The sequence below is a fragment of the Genypterus blacodes genome, unplaced genomic scaffold, assembly GCF_046128005.1.
Source record: "Genypterus blacodes isolate CSIRO-AG114 ecotype Tasmania unplaced genomic scaffold, CSIRO-AGI_Gbla_v1 ptg000032l_1, whole genome shotgun sequence".
NCBI classification, from domain to species: domain Eukaryota; kingdom Metazoa; phylum Chordata; class Actinopteri; order Ophidiiformes; family Ophidiidae; genus Genypterus; species Genypterus blacodes.
Window position 1 is genome coordinate 8,447,156 of NW_027466845.1, and position 18,977 is coordinate 8,466,132.

Below are 18,977 nucleotides of genomic sequence, written 5' to 3' on the forward strand. Positions count from 1 at the left end.
GATATTGTTCCTGAAGGTTTGTCTGCTCTCCTCTTCCTCCTCTCCATTCTTTTGTCTGCATTAAAGCTTCAAGCTGTCGTATACAGGCCTAATTTACAGACTCCTGTTTCCTGCTGAACGCTGCCCAGAGGAACTGAATCCAACCGGTTTTGCTCCTCCCAGCCATTAAAGCACAGCAGTAACGTTTACATGTTTCGAGCTGTAAAACTGAACAACAGACTTGCAGGGGAGCAAATAAAGTCTGCTGTGTCTATTAAACGTTATGTGGAATTATTTAACATAATAATCAACTTTTACTGGGCGATTTACATGCAGAAATGCTAATGTTTAGACGTGGATTAAGCTGGGAAATTAAACGTCTTCAATTTATGATTAACACTTCCAGCAAATTCTTATTAGCTATTAATCCGCTGATTGTGTGTCTGACATGTTTGGAGTACATGCACACATATGGTCATTGTGTATGCTGGAGGGGAAATGAGCGAGTTAGAGAATATGGCTCTCTGTGAATTGGTAATATTATTCTGCTAGTGATGTAGTAAAAAAAAAAAAAAAAGGCAGCAGTTCCTGGCTGGCTGGAAGGCAGAGTGTTTAAAATATACATAAGAACCAGACTACAAATGCAACATTAGAGAAGGAACCATTGGAGATCATTTGAATATATTTTCAGCACATTTGCTCAGACCAATGCTTACCTTAGGTCTTACAAAGTCAAGTTCTCAGCAAAAGACAAATGAAATCCCTTGCTGTATTGTATTATTAAGAGGACTTGTTACCTTCCATCATAGCTGAGAACGTGTTGGACATGTTAAACACGCACTGGTCAAGATGAGTGGAGCCTCAATCTGGCCATAATAAATAAGTTACAGCTTTACTGCTGTATTCGTACACGAAGGAGAAACAAACACGGCATGAGAAAAATAATAGCCAACACATTTCTGTCAGCATGGGAACATACCAGTTGTGATTGATCTTATATTTAGACAGGAGAATCGGCGCTGCTCGGTTTGCAGAAGACAAAACTTTTCACATGACGCTCTGTTCCATCAACATGAGGCTCCACTCCCGTCAACACGAGGCTTCACTCCATCAACCTCACACAAACTATTCCTGTCAGACAGATTACCTTCAGTCGTGATGCCGCGGGCGCCCAATAACGGTCGACTTACTAACCCGAGTTTGCCTCCGTACGCTCTGTAAAATCCTCGTACCATGGGAAAAATAATCAGCTCCTTTATATAGTTTGCCTGGTGTCAGCCGTTCTGCGGACACACTGCATCTTCTCTCTTCAGTTTGCGCTTAGTAAGGACTCCACTCGTCTGGAGTTTGTGCCTGTGCGGCTGACAGAAGGCAAACATCCCTGAACAGAGCAAAAAAACAAACTCTCTCTGTGTTCATAACAGCTTCTGAGAGCACCGACACTCCAGATTCCTAACACAGAATATCTTTCTAAAAATCACTTGAGCCAAGTTCATTTCTTCCATCTGTATGAACTCCAGCTCAAATGTCCATCAAGTCCAAAATGTTTCCTTTCCTCTGCAGTGAAATTCCTTCTTCAGCGTTTGACCCCGTGTTAGTGACTCTGGTAGCAAAAGGATGAGGGTTGGCCTGGCAACCGCATACCACTGACGACGTGCGGATATGATAATGGTTCTGATTGCTTTACTTCTCATAGGAAACTAAAGTATCTGGGCAAATTGCACCAATTTATAGTCTATCAATGGGACAAATTCGCTTGGTATTTGTGTTAATTTTGAAGAAATGACAAATGAAAAAAATGTGGAAAAAATGCAACAAAGAGTCACGAATCTGTCCATGGATTTGTATAAGCACCTAAATGTAACGGCTTCTTCCACTTTTGTACTAAGCTACTTTATAGAATTTGGAGTCATTCTGCCCAAACAAACACAAGTTGACAAGATTTGTTCCAACTTCTTCCACAAAATGAAGTCTAATCTTGGCGCTTTAAAACTGAAACCCTGCCGTATCATCACATTTTATTTCAAAAGAAGCGATTCATCTTATCTTATTTCATTTTTTGTTACTTTCCTGTCTCACTCAGAAGAGAAATGTTGGCCAGAAGCACTGTTCGCTCTGCTTTTCAGGCCAAATGCGGAGTGCTGGAGTTGATCTTGAGCGTTAAGCCCTGCGGGATGCTGATACCACCTCAGGCTGCTTACCGTCGAAACAAACAACTGAGGGAAAACGGGCGAGCTTCACGTGGAAAACAGCGCAGTGATTGTCAGTGATAGATGATTCACACGCGTGTTGTTTTTCACACCTGTCAGCGTGGGTGTGTGTGTGTGTGTGTGTGTGTGTGTGTGTGTGTGTGTGTGTGTGTGTGTGTGTGTGTGTGTGTGTGTGTGTGTGTGTGTGTTCTTGTGTGTGTGGTTGGTGTGTTTGTGTATGCGTGCATTTGAATGGATGCATTTGTCAGGAGGCGTTTATTAAATGCTTTGTAAAACCGTCCTGAAGCAGCTTTACATTGCTTGCTTCTCTGGGCGTGTGGTTCCATTGTGAGCGCTGCTACATTGCGAGACATATGCAGATTGATATTTCACGATGAAATCAATGCAGTATAGAAAGGGCAGGAGGGTGGTATGGATTTGGTATGGATGGATGGTTTTCTTTCGCCCTGGCATGGCCATCAATCCCCCTTCAAGTAATCTTGGAAAAGGGACAAAGAGGAGAGCGAGGGAGCGAGGGAGGCGGGCGGCTAACGGCTGCTGGAGCTGAGGTGACGGCCGGGGAAGGTTTTGATTTATTTGCCCTTTTGGTGCAACACAGCGACCCACTACGTCGACATATTGTGAGCGAGAAATGACATTGTCACATATCGTGTCTGTCATCGCTGCAAACACCATAAATATATGAGAGTGTTTTTTCTGTGGCCTCAGCAGGTCTCTCAATTTATTCTGCATACACATTAACAAAACTCCTCAATTAGATTTCTGATGCAGAAGCGCCGACAGTAAAGGATAGCGAACAAGCAAGTGAACAATAGTCCGCAGTTTGTCGTACACTTTGCCTGCGTACACTGCAACCTTTAGCTTCTGGTAAAAGCAGTAAATCACAACTTTCTGTCAAATATTGGCTTTACTCATACGAGATTCAGAACAGATTTCATTTCGTCCTTCGCTTACACGTTGCTGCTCGATCCATTACGGAAAAAGACGGGACGTCGCACAAAGATGAAGATGGCCCGCATGCGCAGAGAAGAGCGCCTCCAGGCCGAGAGAGAAGAGATCATCAAGAAGTTGTTACAGGAAGATGAAACGGCAAAGAAGTAGATCTAAGTCAACGCCCTCCCCTCGCAATCCATCCCTCCTTTACATTGTTATTAACTCTGGACAAAACAGACCTTTTGCTTCATGGGATTGGCATCAATACTGAACTAAAGTTTACTAAGAAGGGATTCGAGCTGTCAGTTCTGTGTGTAGTTACACTTTGCAACACACACCGTTCGTGTCTGCTTGACACACACACGTTTCCGTCAAATGTTTTACTGCAGGTGTGAATACATTTTTAAAATACGCCCTCTGGTTGTAAACATCAGCCGCCTCCTCTTCCCAGCTCCACTCCGCTGTTATTCATGGTGTTATTGGATTTGTTTTTTACGGCGAGCAGCGTTAAAGTAACTGGTGATTTAACGAGTGGCTGATGATTCTCCCCAGAGGCATGAGGGAGGTCGGGTTTAGACAGAGTTGTGACGACGCAGGCGGCATCCAGATAACCAGGACGCACGGTAATGGAAGGTACGCCCTTGGCTTTTATGATAACCTTGCTGATAACTTTGACCAGTAGAGGGCGTGCCTCTAAAAATTAAAAGACCCCGAAACGGATTCATTAAGGGAAAAAAAAGAAGACAACTTGAAGAACGATGATGCCTCCAGCTTCATTCAGCGCCTTGACCCCAATTGTTGAGCCGTATTCAGTACGATGCACAGGGAGAGACGAGAGGGTTAATGCTGGCTGCAGGGGAGCGATAAAGCTTTTAGTATACGTGAGCCGTCATCACAATGTCCTCCAGTGTCGTCCCCTCCCCTCCCCTCACCTGTGGGAGAGACACATTAGGTGAACGTGTGAACACAGTGACGCCGCACCTGTGCAGGCACAAGGAGACGAGTATTTACCATCTCATAATGTTCAAAGATTGAATCAAAACAAAGCTTTAATCCCTCTGTTGATTATCCATGTTGCCACGGCAGCACCGTGTCTGCTCACAATGTTTACTTTAAGAAATAAACCCCTGGGTGCTTCTGTGTGGTATTTGTTCCTCTGTCCCTGGCATAGAGAGCTTTAGAAGAGCTGAGGAGAGGATAAGATATGAAAATGCAGACAGGCACAGAGTATAAACAATGATTTCCAGACAGTGAGGAAAATGATTTAAAGTAAACATTTCCAGGTGGAAACTCGACTGTCTGACTTTCACCATCAACCACGTTGCAAGTTTGACTTCTCTCTCTCCCTCTGTCTCTCTTAGTGATGTGAAGGGGGCGAGACACGCTTGAAGTGATTCTTTTATGCAGTCCACAGTCTCAGTCCATCAGGCCAAATATTGTGACTGACAGTCGGAGCCGCTCTGCACAGCCGAGTCACAGTGAAGCAATGGCAGCTGCTGTTATAGGTCAAACCCAAAATAAAGTCCTGGAAGCTGGCAGGAGCATCTATGGTATAAATATACACTCAAACTTCTCCAGAAATATCCAAAAAGTAGGTTATCAGAGGGGTGTGTGTTCTGTACTGTGCACAGATTGCACAGGTTTACTCGACATATGAGAAAATGCAAAGCAGAGGGAAAGAAAGCTCAACGAGTCAAGGGTAGAGCAATTGCAAAATGAGCCGCCAAAGTGCTTAGTTTCCATTTATATTGCTGTCCACAGCCTGCCTATTTAAATCACAGGCCAATTTTAATGGCAAAGAAAAGCAAGGAATGCTCAGCGAGGCCACGGAGGTCAGTTCAAACTCCTTTAGTGCCGCTGTTCCCAAACAGCAAAAACAGGAGATTAAACCCTGCTGCTGCTGCTGCTGCTTTAATTGGGCCTTTGATCTAAATGTCGTGTTTTCACCGTGGCGTGACCAAAACTGGCACAAATCAAGCAACAGCACCAGGCTAAGATGCATGCGATGCGCCAGCGTCTGAGCGCCGCGTGCAGGAATACTCAGAGAATCCTGTCATCCTATTGGATCTGATTTTTGCCTTTAATTGCAGTAAGGACAATACTTACAATACATACTGTGGCTTTGATCGCACGTTCACCGCTCAAGAATTCAATTTGGCCCCTTAAATTACCTTCAATGTAGTTTGGTACTTTTCCCCAGGAGCATGTAGAGTAGCCAACTACCCTATTAGGGCGTAACTAAGCTACAGCTGAGCTAAAGCAAAACCATGGGTGGTTTGTTGCGCGTCATGTTTGATAATCAGGTGACTTTCGGCATTTCTGGGTTGACAAACGCATCGCCGCAGGACGAACATGAAAGCAATCGTGTGGTGTTTGAGGAGATGTGCATTGGTAAAATTTTGGTTGAGTGGAGAGGTGACGAAAGACAGGATGAAAGAGAGAAAAAAGAGGCTGAGACACAGTATGCAAGGTCACGGAAGAGAAGAGAGAGAGAGAGAAGACCCAGAGTGAAGGGGGGGGAGAGGAAAGGATGGATTAGGAAAGAGAATGGAGAAGCAGGAGGGGGAGGGATTTTCGTGTGTGTGTGTGTGTGTGTGTGTGTGTGTGTGTGTGTGTGTGTGTGTGTGTGTGTGTGTGTGTGTGTGTGTGTGTGGTGAGGTGGAGTTGGTGGCATGCTGCCACGTTGGGCAGAACAGACTCATTTAGGCGTCTGCAGTCGACGCTGCTGAATGGCAATAGTGCTTCCTCTGCTGCCGGTTACAGGGACGTGCCCGGAGTGTAGAGCAGCCTGCTTCCTGTGGCCTGGGGCCTTAAATCAGTTCTGCACTATACACACACATACACACACACACACACACACACACACACACACCTCCATTTCACTCTCTTTCTCATACCCAACAGAGATGCCCCATTTGCTCACTGCGACCTCAGCGTGAGACTTCAGAAGACGAAGTTTTGGCCTTGGGGGCCTCAACGGCGTTCCAGAATAAAAAAGCAGATTTGATAATATAACCGTGTGGAGTGAAAAGGGAGAGCTGACCAGGGAGAGCTGTGATGCCCAGAATACTCCTGGCAGACTTCCCTGGAGCGACACAAGTAGGCTCATGGAGCGCAATCCAGAAAGGCGTCCCACCCCGGCACGACGGCGAGCAATGCTGACTTACAGCGAATCCTTATACTGTATCCCCTGGGTGGCCCTGTGTGATGAAAGCCATAACACTTGAATCCTGTCAGCCTTTAACCTTACCTGAGGACGCCAGGTGTTCATGTAGGGCGCTGCAAAGTTCCTTCCCGAGGGCACGCGGGCGTATGTGTAATTTACTACTGTACTGAACACAGGTGGAATGTAGGGGTCGGAGGGAAATCCCGCTGACGACAACGCGGCTGCAGCCTGAGAAATCACGCCGCAGTGGTTCAAATTTCCGTCTCGGCGCTCGTAAGCGAGGAGGAAAGGGCACACGACAGCTGAGCGATAACCACGACATTAATCCAATCTCATTCTTCGTCAGCTATATTCAGATCAGACGAGTTGCTGTCCTCGGAAATGTTGAATGATGTGCTCGCTTTAACAAACGTGGCAGCTCAAGGTTCAGCCAGACAGGTTTGGGGTGTTTAAAGGACGATTTTTAAAACTCTGCCTGCTTAACTACAGGAGGTGAAAGCTGTGAAGAGAGGGTGTCAATTCATCTTAAATGTCTCATATAGAATCTTTCATTTTCAGACACCTTTCACGCCCAGAGATCCATGTTACAGCCTGATATTCTCCGTTTATCAGGCTGTAGAATATTCACCCAGTACATCACAACATGCATAAACTCCTAAATTGATCACATTGGTGTCCATTAGTGACCTAGCAAAGCTTTAAATATATTTGTTTATGTCATTGCATTCAACCCACTCATTTAAACCACCACTGCTTGACCTTTGACAACAGAGAATTCTGGTGAAGGCAAAGGTACAGAAATCCATCGAGCAACATCACAGCTACAATCCGGATATTCCATTCGCAAAACTCGCACATTTACAATTATTCAAAACGTTTTTGCGGTAAGCCTTCATGCTGTTATGTCAAGTGATGTCATGTAAACAAAGGGTGTAGTTTTGCATTTGTAGACTTGTGGTTGTGCCTCATTTTCTTATTTCCAAAGAGCCACTTTAAGCACATCAAAGCCCGACGAAAACAATCCAAACTCTGATCATCACACGATTTGGCCTAATAACTGTTTAACCATAATCAAATATGTACCAATGATTAAAGAGCAGACCTGTATTGTGACTGTAGTTCATTATTCCAGCAGATGTAGTTCATCACCTTCCACCTCTTTCCCTTCCAGCTTTGTCTGCGAGCTCGTAAGCGGCCATTCATTAGCGGCTTTGTGATCATGTTAAAGAGTGAACGGTCTCTCTCTCTCTCTCCCCTTGATCCCTCTCTCTTTCTACAAAAGATTAACAAAGCAGTTCAAAACATTAATACGATACATATCAATAAACCTTGATCACTGGCCTCTCTCCCTCCCTCACTCTCGCTCTCCGACTGTTGTTCTGTCCACCCCCCTCTCCCTCACTTACACCAATCTCTCCCTTTCTCTTCCCTTCTCTCCCACTATTTCTCTTTCTCTCCCTCTCCTCCCCTTCACTCCCCCTCCCCCTCTCTTATCCCACACGTCCTAATGATGTATTGGCGATAACTCTGAACTCAAAAGCTTTCAGCTTCCTACTTGAAACAGGACAAAGAATGACTTCCTACAGAGAAACTGGAGGCAAATCCTTGTGTCCAGACTTCACAGAAAGGCAGCAGCGGTTCAGTCAACACACCAGCAACCACAGGATTAAAACAAAGAAAAGAACATTGACGTTGGTTTCAAATAGAATTAAAATGAAATTAAGCATGTAAATCATGTATTTGTGTACCTGTTATATGCTAAATTAAAAATAAAATGACCTCCGTTGCTGTATGTGTCATTTTCTCTCTGCTCTATCGATAAAGGACTCTAATGTCAAAACATTAGCCAGGCTGTCATGATGTGATTAATGAAAATTAAATGTTTTGCTTCATTATTTCCTCAGTTATCACGTTGAGGAAAATCATCATAACAACACAAACTGAGCCTTACATCCCGTCTCATTTTCACTATGGTACAACCTGATCCACTCACCACCGTCAACCATTGTTTTTAATCCAGTCTTTTTTTCAGCTCCAGGCTTGGATTTTATGGCTCAATTTAAATTAAAATCAATAGCACGGATGTGTGAGTGTGTTAATGAAAATGTGTTTTAAGCGCAATTATGCATCTGTTGTTTTGTTCCGCTGATGATCTTATATCCCTGTCCTGATCCATTGTGGTCAATGCAATTCAGGCTGTTAATGGTTCAGCTCTCCATGTGACCTTGAGCTCACGTGATGCTGTTCCTCGCTTTAGGGCTTGGCATGTATAGACACAGGCATATGGGAGACAATGTCAGGTTCGCATATAGTAGAAGATTTCAGACCTGCTATAATATGATGTTGAGCAGCAGCAGCAGCAGCCCTAAAAATGCATACATCTAATGTTTATGTTCTGTGGATCCATAAGGGTCCATTCAATCCCCTACAGGCCTGGGAAGTGACTGCCAAATGTCCCCCCACAAAGCTACAACTTACCAAAAAAAGCATAGAAAGTAGTTTGGACAAGGTTTGAATCCACAAACCTCTCCAAAATGCTGCAGTTTTCAACCAACAGCAGAATGTAAGCGATGAGGTGCACCTGCAAAATGCCACTGAAATGAAGATGGAGCAACCATTTCTAATCCCAGAGTGGCTGCACGCTGTCAGTGCAAGTGATCTAGGCCACGAGTTTGATGGTGGGAAACCAACACAAATGACCCGAAATGCAGCGCCGCATGTGTGTTCTGTGCCATTATCCAGCTGTGGGGTTGTTGCTCATCATGTGGACGCCTTATGAATATTCCTCTGAGAGCACGGAGATCTCAACAAACAAAACAAACACATGGCCTTTATTTGGAGAACATCTGGGTACAAACAGAACAGTGCCCAGAATATTTCACTGATACCATACGTGAAAACTACCACATCTCTTTTACTGTAAATTGGACGCCATTAGGAAGATGTGCAGCATCCTTCTGCACCAATATCACTGACCTGTCTAATATGTGTGAGGTCAGAGGCCCTATGGCTATGGGAGCTCCTCTGACCCCTCTCACCCTCCATTTGTTGCATTTCACTGGCTACCATCAGGGGCCCTAAAGGCAGACTGCAAAACTAGTAACAAGAGAATGACGGAAATGTTCTTGAAACGCTTTGTACTTCCTTCACAAGTCTTTTTCTTGGCTTAACAAATGAAGATTGTAGGACATGCCGCAGTGAAACGGTAGAAAGCGTTCATGTCATCCTCCAGGTGAACCCTGGGGCTCTCTCCTTTCTCTCTTTCCCTGCGCCAACCTGGAATCTATTTCCCGGCCTGCCTCCTCTCGGCCCAGGCTTCCCCTTTCATCCTGTCGCCCTTTCATGCATCCCTTTCCAATCCCGCCCACCCCTTTACAGCTCCCATCCTCCCTCAGCCTCCCCGCTAATTTGATCATCTGAGCTGCGTATGGTCTGGCAGTAATTGATTTACCTCCTGCAAAATGAAGTCTGGATTCACAGAAAGCCTTGATCAGCGCCTCGGCGTTAGCATGAAGCTCATGTTTGTGCTAATGACAAAAATGTAAAGACCTCTTTTGTTTTTTCCTAAATTGTCTAGATGAAACTATTGCGGGGCAGGGAATTCCCTTTGGAGCAGCAGATAAAACAAGAATAATAATTGAATAATTCATTTTTTCACTACAAAAACGGCCTAATTTCTCTTAAATGCTCATCACTGGTTCAATCAAAAACAAACTATGTGCCTTTGATATCCAGACTGAGTGAAAACGCAACGTAGCAGACAGAGTTGAGGAACAAAAGATAAGTTTGTAATGTTAGGATTGTGGCTTTTCAGTGAATTTGATATCACAAAGAAGTAAAACCTGGATAAAACAAAAACTGAATTACATGCAGCTGCAGTGGGTGACGTTCATGGACCACAGGAAAAATGGCAACATTTGGAATTCCGCAAGAATCAGCAGGATATTATCGTGTTTGGAAATCCATCCAATCAGTGAGGAGTCTGCAGAGCGCAGGACTCTGTGTGATCAATCAGGGAACGGCGTGGAAGGAAATAGGATGACCAGGAAACGGGAGGATAGGGAATCACATTTTCCTCTGGATTGTCCCAGCTTTGCATCTCTCTCCACCCACACCAACTGTGGTGTGCTGGTACAGATCCCGAGCAGCTCGGAGGAGCGACTAAACAGACAGACGATAACAGCCAACTCCACTGTTGGACACTAAGTCGTTGGGGCGGCTCTGGTTAACTGACTTGCTTAAGGGCACCTAGGTGTTTGGTGAGAGGGGAGAGGCTCTTAGCACAATCACCAGACCAAATGTTCCCCTGTTCATCCGAGTGCCTGCTCAGATCCAACTGCTGTGAGGAAATGGTCATGACCTTTACCCCGCGGCAAAGGGCATCGTTCATATAATGGATCGTTTACATGCACTTTAGGGAGGTTTGAAGTATAGAATCGGGAATTCTAGAGAAAGTTTCTAACATGCAGCATTGATATGGATGTGTTGTACAGCATCAATTAACCGTCAGATTATTTCCATTACTGTTCGAGGTGTTGATTTTTGTATATGTATATACACGAGAAGCAGAAATGAACACTATGAATTTCCAGTCCTGACAAATAGTTATTTTAATAAAGCATCGTAATTCATTTGCTACTTTAGCAAATAATCAGTTATCAAGATAACTTAATTAGAATCGATTCATTATGAAAGCCTGAGTGGAGAGGGATGACAAGGTGCAAACTGTGAGCAGGAATGCTGTTTGTGCTAAACCGAAAAAAAGAAGTCCACACATTACGACAATAACACACTCTGACTGCACATGGTTGTTTTTATGCTGAAGAGGCGGTTCAGTGAAATTGCACAGTGAGAGCAAAGTAAGAGCAGCGCCTCTGATAGAAAAAGAGCTGTAATGTGAGTCACCTGGAGAAAATAGAGCTGGAAAAACACCGTAATTGCCGGCCAGCTGTCTTGGATAACAGAGATAACGTATAGCAGCGCCTGCTATTACACTAACATTTGGCCAGTCACTGCAGCCTCAGGACCTGTTGCGTGATGAAACAGGGATGATTTCCCTATAAGCTTCGTTTCCTGCTCAAATCAGATGCAGTAAACATGCATTGAGACCTCGTCTGCAGGCTGAAAGGACGTGTTTACTTCGTCAGAGGTCTCCTGCGACGAGGCGATGTCACAGAGGCGAGACAGTCATCACACTTCAGGCCTCTCGCTCAGCAAACCCGCCCTCCTCCTCCTCCTTCTCTCCTCTGCCGTTCCACAGTTGTGCAGACGTCTCAGTGACTTGAGTTTGAACACAGAGCGCCGAGGCCCCAAGCGACAGCATGTTAGGGTGAAATTTGTGAACAAGGGTCGTGGCCTGATTTCTAATTACAAAAGCAGAGCGAGACACACAGCGCTAACGTTGGTGTAATGGTCAATCTCACCCAATGTTTGTATCTGTGTGTGTGTGTGAGAGAGAGAGAGAGAGACAGAGACAGAGACAGAGAGAGAGAGAGAGAGAGAAGCTGCCAAGTGGGGTGATTCCGGGGCCAGTACATCTTAAATTTAAAGTGCTGATGAAATGACGGAATCAGCTCGACTGGCTGGACGCCTCATCATCTACCCCATTTAACAGACTATTATTTCATACTGAAGCATACTGTCCTGCATACATCAGCAAGGCTGCGCAACCACGCCCGTCGCATTCCTTAAATTTAAATGATCCCAAAGCCGTGAAATAATGAAGTAAAACGGCTTCCGGGAAGAGTACACGGGTTTTTAACTCTTCAGCCTTTCGGGAAATGACAACAATGGCCAAGATTACAGCTCCTCTCAATCATTCTTCAGCACATGAACTCTATACGGTAAAGTAAAGCATCTACACGTTTCTCTTCATTCTGTTGATATTGTGCATCTACACCTATCTGCAGTTTAAAGTAGAGATCTCACATAAACATTCTTTAACTAACACATGTTGGTGCGAATCCTTCAACACAGGAAGAAACAGCTCTATTACACTGGGGCAAGATTCCAAACATCATGTTACTCCGGCAGCATGTGATGAATATACCCTTTGACGAAGATAGTGTGAAGGTTTCTTAAGATTTGTTTTGCAATATTCTCCTATCGCATATTGCTTCCTTTGATCTGCTTGGGAGAATTAAAAATGGAAGAATTAAATGTGTTCATCATCACCCAACTAATCCGGTAGTTTGAGGTGAAACGGAGGACACAGTCAACGTAAGGTTACGAAGGAAGAGCCGATGGCCAATTGGGAGCCAAACTAACTGACTTTTCGGACACTCTCGCTCACTTCTACTCGCCTCCATTTCAAGCGAATGCAACAACCTTCACAGCCCTCGTTTGTGGTGTTTGTTGTGAGGCTGATGGTGTGAAATTTAGCACAATTTCTGATGAGACTGGATAGATTGAATGTAGCGTGAACCAGAAGTTATCTATGCAGCGTTATCCCTGAGACTGCCATCCATTTCCCTCTGTGCTACTGAATACATTACGCTCTCTCCCTCTCTCTCTCTCTCACACACACCCACACTGACAGATCTTGCACCCTCAAACCAAAAACCGACAAACGTTTGAATAAACATATGAGCAAATCAGCCGCGAGCAGATCGACCGCCATATTTGCATTGAACGCGCTAATAGCTCTCCACCTTTTCATCCTCCGTTTGAAATTTAAAAAACATTCGCTTGAATCTCTTAGAATTTCATCAAACCTGGACTTCTCGGGTTCTGTCGACTGCCCCGCAAATGAAATTCATTGGAATCTCCACCTCTCCGACTCTTCTGCAGCTACTCCATCATGTTTTACGTGATAAATGATCCCACTCTCCAAAACAAATCATTATTTTGCCCGTAATGTCCGATGTTTCATTTTCCTTCATTTGCATGAACTCAAGTAGATGGAGGCCATTACTGAAATGGGCCCTCTGGTGCCGTCCACTATCAACACACAGGATGAGATTGCAGCGCGGCTTTCATCACTCAGCTCCTTTTGATGCGCCACAAGCTTTATGCAGCCACACAACACAGATGACCACACACACATGCAAACACACATCAACCCTGACCTCGATGAGCCTAGCAGCATTCATCTGGATTACTCAGCAACATCGTAGTGACATGTTATCTCTATGGACAGTACGTTTGTAATTTTAATAACATACCTCCACCAAGGCCAAAGTTCAAGGCAAAGGGGATAATCTTCCTTCAATTGATTCTGTGTGGTTCTAACAACTGAGACTGACTGTTCATAAGGGCAACCAGATTGTTTGCAGCTTTGTATAACTATGCTAGGAGCTGCCAGCCATCTTAGCAAGATACTAAATAGCATTGCCTTCTTGTTGTCGTGGCCAGGAACATGAGACAGGTTTTCAAACTGAAAAGCGACAAGACGTCAACATCAACCTGTATCATTTTACAATAAATATAAATGTGCAATTTAACTTTAACTTTACAGGCAGTAGATTTCTACGATGTAGCTAGATAGTTAGCTCAACTTCGCTGCTGTTGTTAGCAGATGCAGACAGGCTCGTGCAGTTGCAGTAATGGGACTACTTTTCTGATATTATATATTTTACTGTATAATGATTGGAACAATGTATTGACAGTGTGTGATATCGTCCCTTTAGGATGGCTTTGATCACCTTTACTTACAGTATTTGTCACAATAATAACATTTCTAATGTAGATGTACCTGTACCATACTGCATTTTTCTAATATTAATCATGGGATAAGTAATTCAGTTCCATTTATGCTTTTTCGGATTGAGACTCTGCTTTTCAGACCAGTACCAAAACCCTGAAAAGATCTGCACATCTGTATTTATCCTTTATCACGTTTACAGCGCAGTATCACATGAAATGTTCACCGACATCGAAACTTCCCAACCCAAAGCCCTTTATGACCACGAGGAAAAACTCCCTTTAAAAAGACCTCAGGTGAGACAGAGGAGCCACAGGAGGTGAAGAAGGCAGCGGAGGACAATGGAGCCAGATCCCAGCGAGAGGGAGTAGAGTCTGTGAGGGAGTAAATCCAGGACACTAAAATGTCAGCGAGACGGTCTGGTAAGTAAAGCACAATGACTGAACGAGTAAAAGAGTCACATGAAAAAGTGCCTGTGAGTGAGTGCAGAAGCTTCTTCTTGTTGTTCTCTGTCCAAGGTCGGCCTGATTTTGATTAAGCGTTTGAAAAAACACTTTCAGACGCGTTTTCCATTGTTTCATTTTGGTAGGTGAAGTAATATGGGTCTCGTCTATTCAATATTGTGGATTGTGGTGCTGGGATACGTAGGCTGATCGATTGTTTAAAGGGGTTTGCTGAGGCACAAACGCTCTGTGTTCAACATCTGGATCTGTCAGCAACTCTGAAATCGAGACAACACCTCAAGTTCTTTGAATTGAGCAGATGACACACACATGACACAAGTGATGTGCTATGTAGGAGACATAAGCGGTGTCCTCATCCTTATTTACATGCAATGAGAACATTTAGAGCTCTAATGTTCAGGAGCAGGTCAGATATTCCAGTCAAAGTGGTCATCACAGCCTTTTACTTCAAACACACACACACACACACACACACACACACACACTCTCCTCACTTCCATTTTGCCATCCATACCCTCTATGAATAAGTATGAATATCAATACGTAACATTGGACAGCAGCCAATCTGCTGCTACAGGAATGGGATTGAGCAGCAACCTGCAGCGCTGCACTCGTACTCAAAGAGCACAAGGCGATACTTTCAATTACTGGAGAGGAAGCTGGCTGCCATCGTGAGATTCAAAGTTATAGCGTCATAAACAAGGCGTGTGCAATAATTTGGCAATATTTTGAGTGTAATTCAATCCCACTAATGATGTCTTGATGATAATTTTGTAGTAAGCCATATTCTTGACTGACTGCTCGGGTGCCAGAATGTTGTGTTCGGATATAAAATACTCCATTATGTTTATATAGAATTAGAGTGTGTGCGTCCCCGGGTTGGCTTTCGAATTAGTGACGATTAATCACGCATCACATTACTTTTGGGAGACGTCTCCCATCCGGTAGTCTCTTATCCCGTCATGGATCCAGCACCAGTGCCAGGGTCTGCTCATCTCCAAACAGACGTTAAACACTGTACAGTGTTAATGAGGAGATGACCGAAGTGGATAAAGCACAACTGCATCCCGTTTCTCAACAAATGGAGGTCCATGGCAAAGCTACGCTAGGAGTTGATTAAGGAGGCGGTCACCGAAATGGTCTTCAGGTTGGACGTTGGCGTCCACAATCCACAGGAGGCCGACTGAAGCACGGCACTTCCTTTGTTTACAATGCAAAATATGTGCATATCCCGTGTACACAACAACACTTCAACCTCCCTGCGTGCACCCAAACCAAATACTCCCTCCCCAAACGCAAGCTTGCCCAAATAAATTCAGACAATAAAGATTCTAAACAAAAGCTGCAGCTAAAGCAAACACAGCTCGCCTCCAGCATGGCGTCTTGACATATTTCTGGGGGTTTCTTGTATTGTTTACCGAGAGTGGAGGCTTCCACTCTGCAGAGTCATTACCTGACGGCAGTGTGCTGGAAACAACAGACGGGGAAATGCCCAGACTACAGGGGATTAAAACTGAGATGGGTTAGAATGCAGAGCGAGAGCGAGTGACAGAGAGAGAGAGAGAGAAAAAGAAAAAGACTATATAGAACATAATTAAACCTGGATCAAATGCCTTGCTAAATGGTTTTATGCTTGGGGCTGATTGAGAATAATTCAACGCACATTACGACATCCCCCGCACCGACTGTACATACGGAGGCCGGAACGACCTTCGGCTTTACACGGAAGCGTTACCTTGACGCCTCCCTGCCGCAGCGCCCTCTGTTTTGAGTTGCACGTCCTTGCCAGTCTCACTTTTTCAGTTTGTTTTTTTTTCAAATTCTATTTAAAATGCGGACAATTATTTCGACTGACCTTGGAAACAAGTTAAGGAGCATTTTTTGATGTAAAAGTGGATGTCTTTTGCAGAGCTGAATGGAAGTCTACTTCTAACAGCCCATCATTCATTCTACGCTGTGCATTCAACAATGATTTACATTAAAACAAAAAAGCAGAACAAAAGCATCCAGAGGTAAATTGGATAGCATACTTAGTAATGCTGGATGGCATTTTGCCTACTCGAATAAGAGTACATGAGTTATGACGAATAACAATTGTCTCAAAAACACAAGCTGCTGTTGCTGCCACACTGCTGAATTCTTGGACTGAGCTCTGATCACACAAAACATACAGGTGTGACAACATCTTGAGCATTGAGGCTAAATGAGGCAATGTATACAACTTCTACATACTTCTACATCATTTGTAGGGCCAAGCTACCTTGTTCACAAGAGAAGACAAAATCTGTTAACTGTCATATAGTACCAACATTGCAAACAAGCATTTCACTGTTGAGCATTGATGGATCATAAATGGTAAAGATAATAGTTTCCAATGATATATCATTTATAAATCCAGCTGCAAACACAATAACTAACTTATACTCAAATAAAGAGAAAGTATTGTTTGGTTTTAATTATCCAACTTAAGGGACTGGGCAACAGCTACTCCAATATAGTAAACTATGTCATATCAGAGCTGTCCAGTACCAAAACCAAAGCAAAGACCTATTATAATTGCTCTCTATGAAGCCACTTAATGTAAATGTCCCAGTACTTAGGATGAACTCAAATTTCGTATAATCTTGCCTTAACAACACTTCAGCTATCTGTCTCTCCCACTACTGGAGAGGGCAGCAGTGGGTGGCAAGTTACAGGCTTTGACTATGATGAAAAGCTTTTCTTAAGTAATCGCACCCTGGAATAAAACCGTTATTGGCTTTCTTAAGTGATAAGCTGGGGCGTGGTTGAGAACTTGATTTCACAGCTAAGTAGCTCCCCAGTAGCCTAATCTGAATCTATATCCATCTGGATTTTCTCTGAGACCTCAGATCTATACAGCGATTCACATCTAACGGTATAGAAAATGCTCCCGCTCCCTTGAGAGAAGAGGCATTTAAACGAACAGGCACGCGTTGCCGTGGTTCGATACGATCACAGTCAATAATGAAGCTCAGGGTTAGCTGCACAGAAGAAAATATTGCAGAAAAAGCAACAAAGGCTGATGGCTGATCTGGTCGTCTTCATCTGTTAGCAGGATGTCTCAAAAAAGTATTGATGGAGTTCAATGGAACTTGGTGAGCTGGTTAGACGTGATCCAGGGAGGAACCTCTCAAATGTTGGTTCTCGTTGGCCTGATGTTGCCGCTCTAATGAACATTTTCATTCATTTGCCTGTTACTTTTGAACCATATGTCAAAGTATCAAAATGTGGTGGACAAAATGTTCACCTTTGCTTTAGGATATACTTTTCAGTTTTTGATGTAATTGGCTACCAAAGTTGAGTGGGTGTGGCTCATTCAGAAAGACCGAAGGGGTTGTATGTAAATGAGCTAATCAATCATGTCTGGTGTTCTTAGGTGGGAGGAGTCACAGAGGCGGGTAATTTGGGTGCACGAGGGCCGTCTACATTTCACGCACTGCTGCCTTAAAGGTCCGAAATGTGAACGTAGCTGAAACACGCCGTAAAACACGGCCTCTGCCTTTTATCAGCTCACATCTTTAATCTTCTTAATCTCTGTGTGTTTACCGTGTTGTGTTTATCTTTCATTCACTGAACACAAGCGTCAATGAGGTGTGAAGGACTGAAACGTGCCGCGTCCCGCCTCTCGCCTTGCGTGCTGCAGGGAAAACAATGTCATCTCCCCCGCCGTGTTTGAGAAGCGCGGTGAGTTTTCATTGACAAACACGGAGGAGAATATTCAATGTCTAACGCTGCGTTTGTCAACTCCACTCGTTTCTTTGCTCCTTTGAGAGGTTTCCAGGTGAAACGATGACAAATGACAAAATGTTTTATCATTGTGTGTGTGTAGTTGTGTATGTACAACACTAATGAGTCAAGTGCTGCTCTGTGGTGCAAAGATGTGTTGCAACGGAGGGGGAAGCAATAAACCCAGCATAGATGAGGCTACAAATATTGAGAAACAGATAAAATCCATACAGGTTCTACATGTTTCCTCTTTTGTTTAAACTCCATTACGTGCTGCGAGATGTCTGCAGCGTCTGTGCGTCCCTCTATTAAAACTAAATTGTGCCTCCTTTTCATTTCTCCCTTTTTATGTTCTTTTCCAATGTTCTGCTATTTGCTTGGATGCAACTCGACTGTCCACAGGCAAATAAGCCGGAGAACGCTCAAGTTCTTTTCCATCAGAGTCATGTACTTATTGATCGTTCGCCCGACACGCACAGAACAAGCGCCCCAGAGTTTTTGTTCAATCTCAATACAAGTTTTTCAAATTGCACACGCAAAAAAAATAACTGCGATAGATTGAATTTTCCTCACAGCTTCACTTGGCAGAACGATTTTCCTCGCATGTGAAATAGTTTGAGTGTGTGTGTGTGTGTGTGTGCAGGCTTAAGCATTGTGTTGTTTGGTTTTATTCTTTGACAGTTTGCTCTTTAAAAGACACATTCCCAGCATGTCGGGTCAACCACTGAAGGCTTCTTACTGTGTGTGGCTTTCTGCCCTGCTGTGTACTTTTACACTCAGATGGGTTTAAATACAAAAACAGAATATAATATTTATTCCCCACCGTTCCCATTCGT